The sequence below is a fragment of the Mus musculus genome, chromosome 4 (genome assembly GCF_000001635.26).
Source record: "Mus musculus strain C57BL/6J chromosome 4, GRCm38.p6 C57BL/6J".
NCBI classification, from domain to species: domain Eukaryota; kingdom Metazoa; phylum Chordata; class Mammalia; order Rodentia; family Muridae; genus Mus; species Mus musculus.
In genome coordinates, this window is record NC_000070.6 from 30,233,278 (window position 1) to 30,252,860 (window position 19,583).

Sequence of the window (19,583 nt, forward strand, 5' to 3'; positions counted from 1 at the left end):
CTAATAGAAAAAACGCCTTTAGGGCTTGAGCACAGGACCTGTATTTCAGGGGAATGTTGACAATCCATAACTCCAGGGTGGACTACTAAGCCCTGTAAGGTGAGTGAACCCCGGCCGAGAATAAGGCCCATGGTTCCCGGGGGCAAGGATGGTATAGGCTCCACTGGCACCGGCTGAATACTCATTTGAGGCATTAATAGGAAGTCGGAGGCGGCACGCAGGTCCACCCTTGTGGGTCTTCCTGGGTCGCCTCTCTGACTGCTTCCTGGGTCCTGACAAACTGGTTCCCATATCTTTGAGGGCCCTGGGACCGAGGGCCCGATGACCCGTTTTTTGGCACATAAGCTGATTGACTATCAGGTGGGGGAAGGATTCTGCCCTTTATATCCCTCACAGAGCGACACTGGTCGGCTCTATGATAACCCTTGCCACACTTAGAGCAAAGAGTGAGAGTCCCTCCCTGTTTATCTGGAGCTCTGCAATCTTTCTTAAAATGCCCAGGCTTTCCGCAGTTAAAACATGTCCTCTGATTATTTCTGCCCATGGAGCGGTTTTGGGATTGAAGGATGGCAGCCACTAAACCTGCATTGCTGAGAGGTCCCCCAAGCTCTCGACAAACCCTGAGCCAGTCTTGTAAGCCTTTGTTCTTTCTTGGGGCTATGGCCGCTCGGCACTCCTTTGTGGCTTGCTCATAGATGAGCTGTTCTATCAGAGGCGCGGCTTGCTCTGACTCTCCAAAAATACGCTCTGCTGCCTCTGTCATTCTGGCCACAAAATCTGAGAAGGACTCCTGAGGTCCCTGGATTATCTTTGTTAACTGCCCAGTGGCTTCACCCGCTCGGGAGAGCGCCTTCCAGGCCCTAATAGCCGTGGAGGAAATTTGGGCATAAGCTCCCCAATGGTAGTTTGTCTGATCAGCAGAATAAGCTCCCTGACCCGTTAACAAGTCAAAAGTCCAATCTCTCTGCTCTGGAGTCAAAGCAGCTGCGTTTGTTCGGGCCTGCGCTTGTGCAGCTTCGTGCCAAAGCGCTCTCCATTCCATATATTTGCCCATACTAGGGAGAGCGGCTTTTACAATCGTTTGCCAGTCAGCAGGAGTTAGTGCCATGCCGGCGAGCCTGTCTAACTGCACCAAGGTAAAATTAGCATTGGTTCCGTATTTACGGACCGACTCGGCGAGTTCTTTAATCTGCACGTATTCTACCGGAGCGTGGACACGCCCACCCTCGGCTCCTTCAATGACTGGAAATGCCTGTTGTATTTTCCTTTGTTCCTCTCTGGGAATGAATGAGTCTGCGCACTGCCTCTCTGCGCACTGCCTCTCTGCGCACTGCCTCTCTGTGCACTGCCTCTCTGCGCATTGCCTCTCTGCGCATTGCCTCTCTGCGCACTGCCTCTCTGCGCATTGCTGACGCACTACGCAGGGCGGGGGCTCCGCATAGGGCGGACCTTGAAACCGACTGCCCGGAGGTTGAACAGTACGCTGGCTTTTGCCAGCCGCTTTTGGCTTTTTTCTTGACCAATTAGCTGGCTGGTAATGGGCTGCTTCTTCCTCCCAGTCTGTTTCTTCAGAGGAGAATTCTTCATCTGCTTCAGAGCTACTAAGAGCTGGCTTCCTGAGCTCATCTAGTGACGAGTATCTCCTAGAGACCTCCGCTAATCGATCTTTTTTCTTTTCTTTTTTCTTTTCCTTCCTTCTAATCTCTCCCCAGGTATTCTTACCTGACCTAAACTTTTCCTCGGGTTCAAGACCCTTGGAAAGGCCTGTATACTTATTTTGTGTACCATATTTTCTCTTTGCTCCTACTCTCTCTCCCCGCTTTACTTCTGATAGATTGCCCTGAATTTCATCCAGAATTTTCAGCCCTATCTTAATCACCTGATAACATGTGAAAAGGAACAAAAGGGCTCCTAACACTAGAAAAAATTCAAGGCCAAACATACCTTGTAAAGCCATTTTCCACTTTACTTCTGATAGACTGTCTTGAATTTCCTTAGAAAGTTCAAGACCAGACTTACCTTGTAAAGCTGTACTCACTGGTACTCTGTTCCCCCAGCTGAAAAGTTCTGAATTCATGCAGTTGAATCCTTCTTAACAGTCTGCTTTACGGGAACCTTTATTACCGCGACCCGCAGTTCTGGTTCTGGAATGAGGGATCTTCCTTGCGCCGGTCCCGAGTTTTCTTGTATTTTTTCGTCCCGGGTTTCGGCACCAATTCTTACACGCGTTCTCACGCCCGGCCAGGAAAGAACACAACAAACCAGAATCTTCTGCGGCAAAACTTTATTGCTTACATCTTCAGGAGCCAGGAGCGCAAACCCCCAGCCCCAAAAGCGAAAGCCACCCCAATCTTACATCTTTAGGAGCCAGAGCTCCGGCGCGCCAAAGCGCAGAGCGCGCTCTATTGTTTACATCTTTAGGAGCAAGCGAGCAGGCGCCAGAGCCAGCGAGAGAAATGGCGGAAACCCCGTCCCCTTTAAGGAGGAGTTATCCTTCGCTTAGGACGCATCACTCCCTGATTGGCTGCAGCCCATGGCCGAGCTGACGTTCACGGGAAAGGCAGAGTACAAGTAGTCGTAAAATACCCTTGGCACATGCGCAGATTATTTGTTTACCACTTAGAACACAGGATGTCAGCGCCATCTTGTGACGGCGAATGTGGGGGCGGCTCCCAACAATAGATGATAGATAGATGATAGATAGATAGATAGATAGATAGATAGATAGATAGATAGAGATGCAGATGCAGATACAGATGCAGATACAGATACAGATAGATACAGATACAAATAAGAGCAAATAAGGCTTCCTTTAGATAAAGAACCACTTAGGAGAAAGGGTTTGAAACTGAAACACAGCATGTTTAAGCAAGACATCAATAGATCTTGGTATAGATTCAGTAATGGTTGAGCATTGTGTCTTTCCCATCAATAGCTGGTTGATATTTATTCAGCCACGAAGTCAGAACAATTAACTTTCTCAAAATTATTTACTGTGTTGTGTATCGTTTGATTTTTTTCATACACTAAAGCTACTTTAGTTTTTTTTCAAAGCTTTTGACAGTTTATAGAGTTACATTCAGACTTAAGCGTGAAAGTTGTATTCACATGAAATATTTCCACAGTTAAAAAAATCAGAAATAAAACAATATGGGATTACAACCGTGGCTTTGTGCGAATGTGGTCTTTGCTGGGTGACTGCCTTTGTATCAATTAAGTGCATATTACAGCTTCCCAGTTGGGTTGCCCATCTGCTCCTAACAGAAAGCAAAGCCACCAAAATCCCTGGCTCTCTTCCCTAACAATTAGTCCCCTATATGCTTTTTATTTCCATGTGGCACAGCCTTGCAAAGGTGTGAGATGCAAACCTTCTATATTTTTGCTGAAATCTTGTCTAAGCATTCACTGACAGGACAACAGTAAACATCACTATGGGAACTTACATGTTTCTGTAAATGATACACATTTCTCTTTCTTAAGTAGTTATCTAAATGAAATATTATTATACTTCCAGGCTTAAAATAAATGATGTGTCTAGTAAGAGATTAATTTTATTAATAATTTTTCATTTTCTACCCTAATTTTCATGATATTCAAACATGAGTCCTCTAACCATAGAGACAGAGTTTACTGACTCAGTCCTGTCATCCCTCCCTGTGTTCTACATGTTTTCCACTTACTCTGAGATTATTTCTTTTCACCCCAAGCATGTTTTTATTGCCTTATAGCATTTTGCAATGTGGCAAAAATAAAACCAAACTGGAATTATTTAGACCAAATAATAGAGTGGGTTTCTAGGAAGCCCGAGGCAACCTGAGTTCTTTGCATTCAGAAGATACCACTAGGGAGAGCCAGTTCAAGAAAAGCATCCTTGTGAAACAGGTGGTTGGGAATCCAGCATTTGGGGATACTAAGATTAACACATTAAATCACTATTATTTGGCCATTAAATAAATGTATATTCCTGATATATGCTCCCAACATTGATGTATTTATTCTAGTTCCTTCCTGTAGTTCGAGTCAATGGAATAACTAATTGAATATTTAGTGCTATTAAGTATCCATTTAACATGAGAAAAAATGCAGATGGGAAGTGGAAGCTGTGATCTTACTGTGAAGTTTAGTGCAATCTCTTCTTAGAAAAAATTTCAATAACAGATATTATTTGATGTTGCTGCAATGAGCAAAGATTAAACTGGTATCACAGAGAGCCACAATGACAGTGGTTTGAGAAAAATAAGGGAATGTAACCTCTTGACTGTGACAATTCAAAGCTGAGAAAGAGGTCTGAAAGATGCACAAATTCTCCTATACCCAATAGTGAAGGAAGCTGGCCCAGAAAGGAAAGCTGTATTCTGAGAAAAAGAGGATGGAATTGTGACCAGTGCAATGTCATCAGGCCCATTGGCCAGCTGCTTGTTAATTTTTAAACCCATTTAATAAGACAATATTTCTCAAAGACATAACAGAGGTGCCTTTCAAACAAGCTATATGAGATGTCTTCTATTAAGATCATTCAAAAGTTCAGTTTTCCAACAGTCCATTTCAGGGTCACTTCCAGGGCCTTGGAGCTTAGGATATTTAATTCCAACACCAGACACATGCTTTCCCGATTTCCATTTTCCCACAGTGCTGCTTTCACTCCCGGAGCTTCTTCTTTGTTTCTTAGCTCTAACATCATTTCAGTATTACCCTCCCAGGAGACCCCCATATAAGCTCTTCTTCTCTTTTTACCATATTAAAATTTTATTTATATTTGTCATATTATCATTACTTTTTGTTTGTTTTATGCTTACTGTAAAGAGACTGTTTTTGTTTCTTTGGGCTTTGCTTTTCTTTCTTTCTTCCTTTCTTTCTTTTCTTCCTTCCTTCCTTCCTTCCTTCCTTCCTTCCTTTCTTTCTTTCTTTCTTTCTTTCTTTCTTTCTTTCTTTCTTTCTTTCTTTCTAAGATACATTTATTTTGCATAATGATCAGACTACTACATTTAGCAATCCACAGCATGGGTGAAAAAAGTCTACAGTAAAACCTTTTGTTGGGATGTTATACTCTTTCCACAGAACAGAAACTAAAGTCACCTGTTATACAATTAGTAACAAATACAGTCCTGGAGCTTTTGCCCCCACACATGAGTGTTGTCTAAAACACTTCTTCTTTGTAGCAGCTAGCCCCTGCCACCACTGTGCCTGGCTAAATTCACAAGCCTGTTGTAATCTGTAGCTTCCTTATCACTTTTCTAGCTCTCCCCTCCAGCTAAGCTTTGTTTCCTGGCTCTAATTAGAACCTCTTGTCACTGCCATGGCTACTACTGCTGCTGGAACCTCCTTAGCCACCTTGGCTTCATGGTTTAGCAAAGTACTGACCTCTGCCACCATAACGGCCAGAGTTTCTATTACTGATAAAAATTTTCTTATTTTATACCATAAACATTTCTTTTCTGAATAAAACATCATGAGATGGAATCCAGTATTTGTTAGTCTAAAAACTAAAAATAAATTCTATATTAATTGGAAATAAATAGCTCTTCTCAAATCATAGGTATTCTTAAAATCACTAGTCCAAAAAAGAAGAAATTTAACAAACATATCAGAATCTTAAATATGATAAAGGTGATATAACTTAAATATACATTTTAAAATGTATATTATATACATTGGCTATGTATATTTCACTCTTACTTTCAAAACAACTACATTTAATGACCAATGCACTAAATCTGAACACTTTCTTTCTTTTCAATATTATCTCTTTGCAATCATACAATTTATTCAAACGATACCGAAGAGAATAATGTTCATACTAATAGAAGTGGTCCCTACAATTTCTCAGGTCTGGTAGGTAAAATCTCTGGAAAGTAGCAGGGTGTTCTCTCACATGTGAAATAGTTCATACCTCTGACCAACTCTAAATAGAGTTTTATTTCTGGAAATAAAACCAATACACTACTTGTTTTATTTTGTTTATTAATTTAATTGTGTATGATTGTGTGTATGTGTGTGTGAGTTGCATTCCTGTTTGTGTGACAGTGTGTGGGTAGTATATTGATGTATAAGTGAAGGTTTTGCCTGAGTCCAGAGAGGGGACTAGAGATATTCCCTGGAGATAGGATTGCAGTCAGTTGTAAGTTGGATGATGTGACAAGAACCAAACTCAAGGTCTTTGCAAATGCAACCAGCATTCTTTTTTTTAATTAATTTATTTTTTATTAGATATTTTCTTTTTTTAAAAAATATTTTATTAGGTATTTTCTTCATTTACATTTCCAAAAGTCCCCCATACCCTCCCCCCTACTCCCCTACCCACCCACTCCCACTTTTTGGCCCTGGTGTTCCCCTGTACTGGGGCATATAAAGTTTGCAAGTCCAATGGGCCTCTCTTTCCAGTGATGGCCAACTAGGCCATCTTTTAATACATATGCAGCTAGAATCAATAGCTCCTGGGTACTGGTTAGTTCATAATGTTGTTCCACCTATAGGGTGGCAGATCCCTTTAGCTCCTTGGGTACTTTCTCTAGCTCCTCCATTGGGGGCCCTGTGATCCATCCAATAGCTGACTGTGAACAATCACTTCTGTGTTTGCTAGCCCCCGGCATAGTCTCACAAGAGACAGCTATATCTGGGTCCTTTCAGCAAAATCTTGCTAGTGTATGCAATGGTGTCAGCATTTGGAAGCTGATTATGGGATGGATCCCTGGATATGGCAGTCTCTAGATGGTCCATCCTTTTGTCACAGCTCCAAACTTTGTCTCTGTAACTCCTTCCATGGGTGTTTTGTTCCCAATTATAAGAAGGGGCAAAGTGTCTACACTTTGGTCTTCGTTCTTCTTGAGTTTCATGCGTTTAGCAAATTTTATCTTAAATCTTGTGTATCCTAAGTTTCTGGGCTAATATCCACTTACCAGTGAGTACATATTGTGTGAGTTCCTTTGTGATTGGATTACCACACTCAGGATGATGCCGTGCAGGTCCATCCATTTGCCTAGGAATTTCATAAATTCATTATTTTTAATAGCTGTGTAGTACTCCATTATGTAAATGTACCACATTTTCTGTATCCATTCCTCTGTTGAGGGGCATCTGGGTTCTTTCCAGCTTCTGGCTATTATAAATAAGGCTGCTATGAACATAGTGGAACATGTGTCCTTCTTACCGGTTGGAACATCTTCTGGGTATATGCCCAGGAGAGGTATTGTGGGATCCTCCACTAGTACTATGTCCAATTTTCTGAGGAACTGCCAGACTGATTTCCAGAATGGTTGTACAAGCTTGCAATCCCACCAACAATGGAGGAGTTTTCCTCTTTCTCCACATCCTTGCCAGCACCTGCTGTCACCTGAATTTTTGATCTTAGCCATTCTGACTGGTGTGAGGTGGAATCTCAGGGTTGTTTTGATTTGCAATTCCCTGATGATTATGGATGTTGAACATTTTTTCAGGTGATTCTCTGCCATTCGATATTCCTCAGGTGAGAATTCTTTGTTCAGCTCTGAGCCCCATTTTTTAATGGGGTTATTTGATTTTCTGGAGTCCACCTTTTTGAGTTCTTTATATATGTTTGATATTAGTCTCCTGTCTGAATTAGGATAGGTAAAGATCCTTTCCCAATCTGTGGTGGTCTTTTTGTCTTATTGACGGTGTCTTTGCCTTGCAGAAGCTTTGCAACTTTATAAGGTCCCATTTATTGATTCTCGATCTTACAGCACAAGCCATTGCTGTTCTATTCAGGAATTTTTCCCCTGTACCCATATGATATTTTCCTTATATACATTTCAAATGCTATCCTGAACTTTCCCTATACTCTCCCTCTGTCCTGCTCCCCGCCCTACCCACTCCCATTTCTTGACCCTGGCATTCCCCTGTACTGGGGCATATAAAGTTTGCAATACCAAGGGGCCTCTCTTCCCAGTGATGGCCGACTAGGCCATAGTCTGCTACATATGCAGCTAGAGATATGAGCTCTGGGGGTACTGGTTAGTTCATATTGTTGTTCCACTTATAAGGTTGCCGACCCCTCTAGTTCCTTGGGTGCTTTCTCTAGCTTCTGCAACGGGGGCCCTGTGTTCCATCTTATACATGTCTGTGAGCATCTACTTCTGTATTTGCCAGGCACGCCATAGCCTCATACGAGACAGCTATACCAGTGTCCCTTCAGCAAAATCTTTCTGGCATATGCAGTAGTATCTGGCTTTGGTGGCTGATTATGGAATGGATTCCTGGGTGGGGTAGTCTCTGGATAGTCCATTCTTACATCTTAGCTCCAAACTTTTTCTCTGTAACTCCTTTCATGGGTATTTTGTTCCTTATTCTAAGGAGGAATGAAGTATCCACTAATTGGTCTTCCCTCTTCTTGATTTTCTTGTGTTTTGGAAATTGTAGCTTGGGTATTCTATGTTTCTTGGGCTAATATCCACTTATCAGTGAATGCATATCTAATGACTTCTTTTGTGATTAGGTTACCTCACTAAGGATGATATCCTCCAGATATATCCATTTGTCAAAGAATTTCATAAATCCATTGTTTTTAATGGCTGAGTAGTACTCCATTGTGTAAATGTACCACATTTTCTGTATCCATTCTTCTTGAGGAACATCTGGGTTCTTTCTAGCTTCTGGCTATTATTAATAAGGCTGCTATGAACATAGTGGAGCATGTGTTCTTATTACCAGTTGGAACGTCTTCTGGGTATATGCCCAGGAGAGGTATTGCTGGATCTTCTGGTAGTATTATGTCCAATTTTCTGAGGAACCTCCAGACTGACTTCCAGAGTGGCTGTACAAGCTTGCATTCCCACCAGCAGTGGAGGAGTGTTCCCCTTTCTCCACATCCTCGCCAGCATCTGCTGTCACCTGAGTTTTTGATCTTAGCCATTCTGACTGGAGTGAAGTGGAATCTCAGTGTTGTTTTGATTTGCATTTCCCTGATGATTAAGGATGTTGGACATTTTTCAGGTGCTTCTCAGCCATTCCATATTCCTCAGATGAGAATTCTTTGTTTAGCTCTGAACCCCATTTTTAATGGGGTTATTTGAATTTCTGGAGCCCAGCTTCTAGGGCTCTTTGAATATGTTGGATATTAGTCCCCTATCAGATTTAGGACTGGTAAAACTCCTTTCCCAATCTGTTGGTGGCCTTTTTGTCTTATTAACAGTGTCTTTTGCCTTACAGAGCTTTGCAATTTTATGAGGTCCCATTTGTTGATTCTCAATCTTACAACACAAGCCATTGCTGTTCTGTTTAGGAATTTTTCCCCTGTGCCCATATCTTCAAGGCTTTTCCCCACTTTCTCCTCTACTAATTTCAGTGTCTCTGGTCTTATGTGGTGTTTTTTTTTTTTTTTTCTCCACTTAGACTTCTTTTTACAAGGAAATAAGAATGGATCAATTTGTATTCATCTACATGAAAACTGTCAGTTGTGCCAGCACCATTTCTTGAAAATGCTATCTTTTTTTCCAGTCCATGGTTTTAGCTCCCTTGTCAAAGATTAAGTGACCATATGCGTGTGGATTCATTTTTGAGTCTTCAATTCTATTCCATTTATCTACCTGTCTGTCACTGTACCAGTACCATGCAGTTTTTATCACAATTGCTCTGTAGGACAGCATAATGTCAGACATGGTGATTCTGCCAGAGGTTCTTTTACTGTTGAGAATAGTTTTTGCTATCCTAGGTTTTTTTATTTTTCCAGATGAATTTGCAAATTTCCCTTTATATCTCAGTGAAGAATTGAGTTGAAGTTTTGATGGGGATTGCGTTGAATCTGTAGATTGCTTTTGGCAGTAGTCAGTACATCACATCTTTACTTGATGATGTTTTATATTAGGGGTCTTTGGACATCAAATGATTTCAGGGAGCAATGAATGATATCTTTGTGTGTCCTATCCCATCCAAAAGTTCCCAGTGAGTGGCATTGTGATTTGATTAATAAATCTACCACTACTAAGTCAGTATTAATAAGAATCTAGTTTTATAATAGAGAAATACATAGTTTTTCCTGGTATGTTGGCATAAATAGGTAAAACCTTTGTGTAAGAACTTCATGAATCCATCATTTTTAAAAAAGATTAGTACTCCATCCTGTAAATGTACTACATTTTCTGTATCCATTCCTCTGTTGAAGGGCATATGGGTTCTTCCCACCTTCTGGCTATTGTAATTAAGGCTTCTATGGACATAGTGGAGCATGTGCCCTTAATAAATGTTGTAACATCTTCTAAGTATATGCACAGTAGTGGTATATCTGGGTCCTCAAGTATGTCCAATTTTATGAGAAACCACCATTTCCAGAGTAGTTTGACATGCTTGCAATCCCTCTAACAATGGGGAAATGTTCCTCTTTCTCCACATCTGCGCCAGCATCTACTGCCACCTGAGTATTTGATCTTAGCCATTCTGACTGGTGTGAGGTGGAATCTCAGGGTTGTTTTGAAGTTCTTTGAAAGATGGATGGAACTAGAAAACATCACCCTGAGTGAGGTAATTCAGTCATAATAGAACACACATGGTATGAACTCACTGACACATGGATATTATCCCAGAAGTTCAGAATACCCAAGATTCAATTTATAGACCACATGAAGCTCAAGAAGAAGGAAGACCACAACGTGGTTACTTTGGTCCTTCTTAGAAGGGGGATCAAAATACCAATGGGAGAAGATAGAGAGACAAACTTTGGATCAGAAACTGAAGGAAAGGCCATCCAGTGACTGTCCCACCTGGTGATTCCAAATCCAGACACTATTGTGGATGCCAACAAGTGCTTGCTTTCAGGAGCCTGATATAGCTGTCTTCTGAGAGGCTCTGCCAGTGCCTGACAAGTACAGATGTAGACGATCATAGCCATTCAGTGGACTGAGCACAGGGTCCCCAATATAGGAGCTATAGAAAGAACCCAAGGAGCTGAAGAGGTCTGCAGCCCGATAGGAGGAACAACAATAGGAACCAACCAGTACCCCTAGAGCTCCTAGGAATTAAACCCCCAACTAAAGAGTACACATGGAGGGACTCAACGTTCTAGCCACATGTGGAGCAGAGTGTGACCTTGTGGAACATCAATGAGAGGAGAGGTCCTTGGTCTTGTGAAGGCTCAATGCCCTAGTGTAGGAGAATGTCAGGACAGGGAAGTTTGAGTAGGTAGTTTAGTGAGCAGGGTCAGTGGGGATGGGATAGGGAGGTTTTTGAAGGGGAAATGAGGAAAGTGGATCAAATTTGAAATGTAAATAAAGAAAATATCTAATTAAAAAGAAATCTTTGTGTAACTGTCCAAAGACGGGGCCAAATATCAATTCTTAAAATTTGGCTCTTTTCCTATTATTTAAAATATATTTTCCATGCAAATAAGCAGCTATAATATGTTACATTTTCCTTATCACATAAAAATTTGCTTTAAATAGTAAATACATCCTAGACTCACAGAAAGGTTTTATTCAGTTTATCTGCCATCTATAGAAGATTTCTTAGCAATTTGTTGGCGGTAAGTTATTGAGGTCTTGAAACATATATTTTACTTTTAGGTGACACAAAGCATTTTATAGCTTTGGATTTAAAAGCCTTATCATAGCTGAATGATGAACCCATACTTTTTTCTCATTGGAATCTTTGCTTTTAACACTTGTTAAAAGCATAGAGAAGGAAATATAGGGTAATTCTGATGACTTAAAGAAGAGTAACATTCAAGGAGAAACAAGGCAAAGGAACTAAATTTGAACACAATTTAATTGACAAAGTTTATCAAACTTGAATACATCTTTGAATCTATTGGGGGAAATTTGAAAGTCCCAGAGCCTCTTGTTATGTCAGAATGATAGGAGTGAGGCTCAGGAGTCATGGCATTAATGACACCATATAGACAGTACTGAAAATCACAATAACACCTGGAGTAAAAAATGTTTGTATATACTCTTCCAAAACTGCAAGGGTTTAAATAATTACTTTCAATGAGTGTAAATATGATTTCACTATAATAAGTAAACAAAGTCTGAATGGGGGAAGCAACATATTTTTATCCTTGACGATTTTGACAAACTCATTGCAACATTACCAAAAGTTGTATGATATTTGCATAGAATCCAAAAAGGCTGAATTAAAAAGACTTGAAAAGGGCTGGAGTAATAGCACACAGGTAAAGAGCACTTGCTGCTGTTGGCAAGGCCCTGTTCTCATTCCTCATCACCCACATATGGCTCACAATATTCCATAACACAAGGCTCAGGGGATACAATGCCCTTCTCAGCTCTGCAAGCACCAGGCAACACATGCTGCACATACATAGACTTGAAAACATTTTAAAATGTTTACTATTAAAGAAAAGAATAAGTTTGTACGACAAAAAATAAGACGAAGTAGCAAACAAGATTATAATTAAGGTATACTTTCCATTCCAAAATTCAGTGGTGTTCAATCAAAATTTGGAAAAACACATATATAACATATAACAAAGTCTTCTGTCTTAAACTAATAGGAGCAATAAAATTTTTAAAAATTAATAAATAAATCACAATAAGTTCTTATTAAAGAATTACATACTTTATGTTTGTTAGGAAATTCCTCTGTTAGTATTTGAAGACCAGATGTAAGCATGTATGTTCCTAAATCTATTCATTTTCTCCATGCAGATGGAAGACATACTTTGACTTTCAATTAAATATTGAAAGTGGAACTAGGCTTTGTGTGTTCAATATTAACACTCAGACTATGACAGAAATGGAGATTTACTTTTGGGATCAACACTAACCATATGATTAGATTCATGTGTTGACATCATAAATAGTTTTTCTAAAGATTTATTAGTATCTTTGCAACCTGCTTCTTATTTTCCAAGTAATTATCATGCCATTGTAAAACCTAGTGAATTTCAAACATACTTTGAGGAAAACATATTAATGACACATCAATATCAAGAAAAAAGTATTATATAAAATATTCCAATACTTGTTGCTGAAATTCAAAATAATCATAACCGAAATGTTTCTTCCAATTTGGCTTTATGCTCCACCAAAGCTTTGAATTACTTTTAATATTATTTCATTCTTTACTTTTAATATTATGAAAATGGGAGGAATTCCAGATGTTCTTAAAATGTTAGCAACAACATTAAGCTTTCCCAGTGACTTCTATCTCACATTTTATATTTAATGTAAAATGGCATAAATAAAAATATTTAAACACATAAAGATACACAGTACATATATTGTTAATCTCAGTATTTCACTGTATATTTATTTCATTTTATTGAACATTGAGAATGTATGCCAACATTTTAAACATAGTTTAGAGCGTATTGGTAGATCTATTCTTTATTGTATGGAAGATTATAATTAGAAGACTATATTACTTTACAGCCTCAAGAATACAACAACAAATATCTCTGAATCTGTGGTGAAAGACATCAGAGTAAAACAAGGAATACAGAATAAAAGAATGAAGTGTAATTCAGTAGAGGGGTAATTATTACATTCAGATGAATAAAGAAAAGTAAAAAATCACTAAGACAAATAGTATATAGTAAGTATATACTAGTAATTATTGCAGAAAACCTATTAATCATTGTAAAAACAGATTATATAAATTTGACAAGAATTTTCGGGGTATGTATCTCAATGATTTTACTAATAAAAAAAGAAATGCAGTAATTTTACTGTAAAGAAAGCCAGCATATATACTTTTAATAAAGCTATAGAGGTTAGTGTACTGATGAAATGTGTATTTCAAGATACCAAGAACCACGTAAAATGAGACACTAAAGAGGACACAGACTTCTCCATGTAATGATTCTGCCAAAGATCTGTAACTCAGATCAGTCATGTGACATCAAGCATCTCAAGTGGAGATGAATTTACCAGATGACATCAAAATACTGACATTGCTTTAGAGGTAAGATAGACAAAGAAGTCGTTGCAGGCTTTATGAACCTAAGAAATAAAACCTCAACCAATGCAGGATCCTGGATAGAGTCCCAAAAGTTTGAATAATAGTGACAAAATTTTAAACTAATATTTCTATTTAATTCATAGATTTTTAGCAGCTAATTTTCAGTTTTCTTGTGAATTTTATAATAATTTTGTATTTTGTACATAATTTATTATTTGGAAAATCAGATGTAGTAATACAAACATTGCCTGATTTTACAACTTTTTTCTATAAGCATGGAATTATTTCAAGTCTAAACGATAAAAATAGTGTATATTAATATGTTACTTATAAATTTAAAATAAAGCTTAACAATCTTATCTTTATCAACAAAGATAATGTGTTACATTAATTTAAATGTAATGTTTTAACAACAACAATAACAACAATATTAAAATAAGATGAGCTAGTAGAAAAAAATGAGGTATGTTATTTCATAACATAAGAATTAGTAAAATCCCAGTAGTCTATGGTTTTATGCTCAGAGAAAACGTTTTAAGGTATGGTAGAAAGAGTCACCTATTTACTAAGTCCTAAAATAAAAGGGAAAAAACATTATATCAACAGCTGTCAATATAATATGATTACAGATTTAAAAGCAAATGGTCTTTGGCAATTTCTTATCTTTCTTTTAAAAATAGTTTACAACAAAAACAGTTACAGGATCTCATTAGATAGACAGCATTATTTGGTTCTGATACTTGTATTATCAGAACCTTCAAGATCTGTCTTTCTCTGCTGCTTTTATAATAAAAACCTACATAAAATTATATTACACTGTTAAGTTATTTGCTTTTTCTTATTATTGCTTTTATTCCCCTGAGAGCATGTAAATATATTTTGTTTTCACTTGCATATTTGAACATTTGGTCTATGAAAGGTGTTTGAAAGCAATTTTCAGTTGGTCACAAGTAAGTTTCCTCATGTCTTGGTCTTGCAAAGATCACATGCCTCAGTACAGGGGAATTCCAGGGCCAGGAAGCAGGAGTGGGTGGGATGGGGAGCAGGGCAGGGGATATAGGGTTTTTGGGGATAGCATTTGAAATGTAAATGAAGAAAATATCTAATAAAAATAGTTATTTCTCAAAACAAAAGGCTTTACCTGATTGTTTTAGAGTCCATGCACAGACACAGTCCAGAGACAAGCCTGTTGCATTTAATTAGCTCTGTTTTCATCAATAAATAGCTGAGTGAACACTCAGAGGAGGTGATGAATTAGACTTAGTTTCTTCTTACTGAAAACAATTTATTTTCTTGAGAGTACACTACAAGAGCCAGAGAGATGTTTGATTTAGTATTAGAACTGATATCCCAAGTTCTTAAAGTACAGTCATACTTTAAAACATACAAAACATACAAAACATAAATTTCCAGAAACTTTATATTAAAAAATAGCCCAAATGTTTTCTGTATTTCAAAACAGTTCTCTAAATTAATACAAACATAAATGCATTCTATGGGTAAGAGGTCGTGAATATGAGCATGAATTGTAGAGTACAGGAAACTTTTTATTCAACTTAATTTGAGATTAAAAATAATTTAATAAAGAAAATATTTTAAATATCAACAGTGAAACAAAAATACTCTGCCACTTGGAATGCAAGGGACTTTTGTAATAGACATAGAATTACTGATAGCATGGCCCATGTTAGTAACTCCAAGTGTGACATTGATAGGCAGAAAATTTTTTAAAATGTTATTTTTAAATAATTTCAAAGCCATCCAAATTCTTTTATTCAAGACTTACTCACTTTGCTTCTGAAACTTGTTAGCAAAATAATAATAATTATTTCATATTTCAACAAAAGTATCGTGTTGTATCATGTTACCTTAATGTTTCAAAAGGGTGAAAAATTTAAACTTATTGAAGAAAAGTAAATTCTGTTTTATCTCATAATACCATAATACCATATTGAAATTTGCTTCTATGAAGACTTTTAAGCTTAGCTGTGATCTCATCTATAAAAATGAATAAATAGTATCTGTACATCAATGTTCAAGCACTTACCAATAAAATTTTGGAATAAAATTTTTTTCATGTAAATAAAAACTTCATTGTAACTTCATGGGAATTTGTTCTAGTAGGTGTGAGCTGTCCTAACAAAAAAAAAAAAAAAAAAAAAAACACACACACAGACTGAATATTTAATTACTCCTTCAAGCCCGAGGTCGGGATATTTATCAGTTTGATTTCCTTTGTCCACTCTGCTTGTGCCTGTCTCTCACATAGCTGTTGCAGGGCCATCCCAGTCCTTTCTTATGAGGGCCACTAACATCCTCTCCCCAATCAAGGCACCTTGAAGTTGGGAACTTCACTCTTGCTTATTTTATTTTTTCTAAAGTCGAATTGCCGAGTCACAATTGTCTTCAAAAATAAAACTAGAACAGCAAAATTAGACCTACATTTTAAAATGACTAGTACTAGGAATGGACTAGTACTGCCAAGAAGATGAAATAGTCCTTTCATACCATGAAATGGTTTGTTAATTATTGATAAGATTAATACAAATATATTGTAACATTTTTAATTAAACCATATAGAAAGAAATCCTTTAACATTTTTCTGCTTTAGTAGCATTCTTGTAAAAAATTCTTAAAAGGAATTGAAAATTAATTATTATCTTACTTTATATGATGGTAGGATATTATTTGTCTAAATACATTAATTTTTTTCTTTCCATGGACAGTTGAGATTATTCACAGAAATGAGCATGTTGCTGATGACCCATGCTTTACTGTTTTCCATTATTCTTTCTTGATTATCTTTAAAATCAAAACCTTTGGTTTAATATTTACTAAATTCTAATAATTTCTAAATTACACCATCACTAATATTCAGGAGGACAACATTCAGTTGGTAGCTTAATGCAGGTAATGAAGGAAGAATCAATGGTGAAATGAAGGATTAGCTTGCCATACCTTTGCTCTCTGTCCTTTCTTTACTAAACAGTCATGGTACAAGATTCCAGTTTGTGGTCCTGTTGTCCAGTGAATGAGACTGATGTAATCTCTTCTTGTGGGAAGAGGAGCAGAGCACTGAATACAACTACAATGAAACAAAAATGTACACACAATCCGTTAATCCCAGCAAGTGTGAGCTGAACTATGCAGAGAAGAAAGGATGGGAATAAGTTTGTTGGTATAAAGGGACTATCACAATTGACATAGAATAGGAACAGAGGTGTTATTGTTCTTATAGTCCTTTTGGTGAGCCACCCTTGCTTCGTGATAAAGTTTGAAATGTGACAATATGCCTCACAAGAACCATAAACTATCAAAATCCCCAGTACCAGGTATGAAGAATCTTTTTAAAAATGGTTGGTCAGGGTAGTCTAAGTGATTCCCCAAACCATATACACCATAGATGTAGCTGTAGGCTGCCTCTCAGTTAAAAAGAAATAGTTATTGTGAAGGACACTGCACACTTAGTACACAGACTGAGATGATTTAGCCTGGATCTAACCTGCAATTTTCCCCTTGGATCTAACTTCTATGGCATCAGGAAATACTATGCAAGTCACCAATCGAGGAAAGCAGTGTATAGTCCTATCGAGCTGTAATGTAACGCACAACAGTGACCAGCATGACATGGTGTCTGGAAATGTGCTGTACTTGGTTCTAAAATATTGGTTTTAATCAACAACTGTCTAATTAGTACTAACATGTAACATGAGGAAAATAATGCTCAACGCTGTTACGTTTGACTGCTTCCTGAGACTAAGGAGGGAACAGGCCTAAGAAAGAGATCTGTTCTTGCTAATTGTTAGACTAGAATAGCTGTTTACTATATTCTAAATTATATCATTATATCCAGAGGTAAGTGTACCTGGACCTATCACCCCTCATCAAAGAAGCCTCTCTTTCCAGCAAATGAAGTCTATCACGAAAAAATAAAGTACACAAAATGACTAGATCAATGTCTCATAGAGATCCCAGACCCAATGATGCATGGACACAGTGCATTGTGGAAGATTGGATTGAAATAGGGTAAGAGCCAGATTACCAGGAAGACTGCTCTGAAACAGTCTTTTCTGGAAATGTTTACATAAACCATACCAGAACAATGGCAATATCAATAGACATGCTAATGCAGGAGTTGGAAGATTTTATGGAGTCTCGCTCATAGATAAAGAATTGCAGGCTTAAGAATTAATGACTGCTGGGAGCAGAGAGAATTAGCTTTTCTCAGAATGAGTCTTCTTGTTGGTTATGCAATACAAATACACAGGCCATATATATAAAATATATATGGGACACACACACACACACACACATATATATATGATATGTACTGGCTAGTTTTGTGTCAACTTGACACAGCTGGAGTTATCACAGAGAAAGGAGTTTCAGTTGAGGAAATGCCTCCATGAGATCCAGCTGTAAGGCATTTTCTCAGTTAGTGATCAAGGGGGAAAGGCCCCTTGTGGGTGGGACCATCTCTGGGCTGGTAGTCTTGGGTTCTATAAGAGAGCAGGCTAAGCAAGCCAGGGGAAGCAAGCCAGTAAGGAACATCCCTCCATGGCCTCTGCATCAGCTCCTGCTTCCTGACCTGCTTGAGTTCCAGTACTGACTTCCTTTGATGATGAACAGCAGTGTGGAAGTGTAAGCCGAATAAACCCTTTCCTCCTCAACTTGCTTCTTGTTCATGATGTTTGTGCAGGAATAGAAACCCTGACTAAGACAATATATTTCACATCTATGTGTGTGTGTGTGTATACTTGCATATATATATATATACAAACATATATGAAATAAATCATCAGGTTGTTTCTATAAATTTTGATTTATTTAAACAAAACAATTGATAATTTTAATGATTGGGAAGATATTACAGGGGATAAAAATATGGTTTTTGGGAAGAACTAGAGGGAGAGAAAGGAGGGGTGAACGATATATAGTTCTATTTTAATTAAAATGAAAGAGACATCACAATTGAAACTAATATGTATTTGAACATTGCCTTTGGTGTGAATGTTGGGAAATATGGAAGACTACTTGAGTAGAGGTTAAAAATTCTGCTTTCTTCTCACAATGTTTGCCTCCGTTTCTTGCCCCATGTAAATTGACACACAAATATAGTCAGGATTAGTAGGAAGCCAGAAGAAGTAGCAGTTGTATCTAGGTAGAACAACTGTCTAATTGATTGAGAACTCATCAGAAAGGGTTATGATAGGCTTACATTTCTTTCCTTTTAAAACATTTATCTATCTATCTATCTATCTATCTATCTATCTATCTATCTATTTATTTATTTATCTATTTATCTGTTTATTTATTTACACTCTAGACCCCATTCCTTCCTGGAACACACTCTAACTGTTCAACATCTCATACCTCCTCCCCACCCCCTGTCTCCACAAGGATGTCCCCATCCCATACTCCCCAAACCCCCTCCCCTTCCCCACTACACCTCTAAACACCCTGGGACCTCCAGTCTCTTGAGGGTTAGGTGCATCTTCTCTGTCTGCACCCAGACCCTGCAGTCCTCTGCTACATATGTGTTGGGGGCCTCATATTAGCTGGTGTATGCTTCCTGGTTGGTGTTCAAGTGTCTAAGAGATCTCAGGGGTCCAGGTAAATTAAGACTGCTGGTTCTCCTACAGGGTCACCCTCCTTCTCAGCATGCTCAGCCTTTCCCCAATTCAACCACAGGGGTCCTTTGGTTGGGTGCAAATATCTGC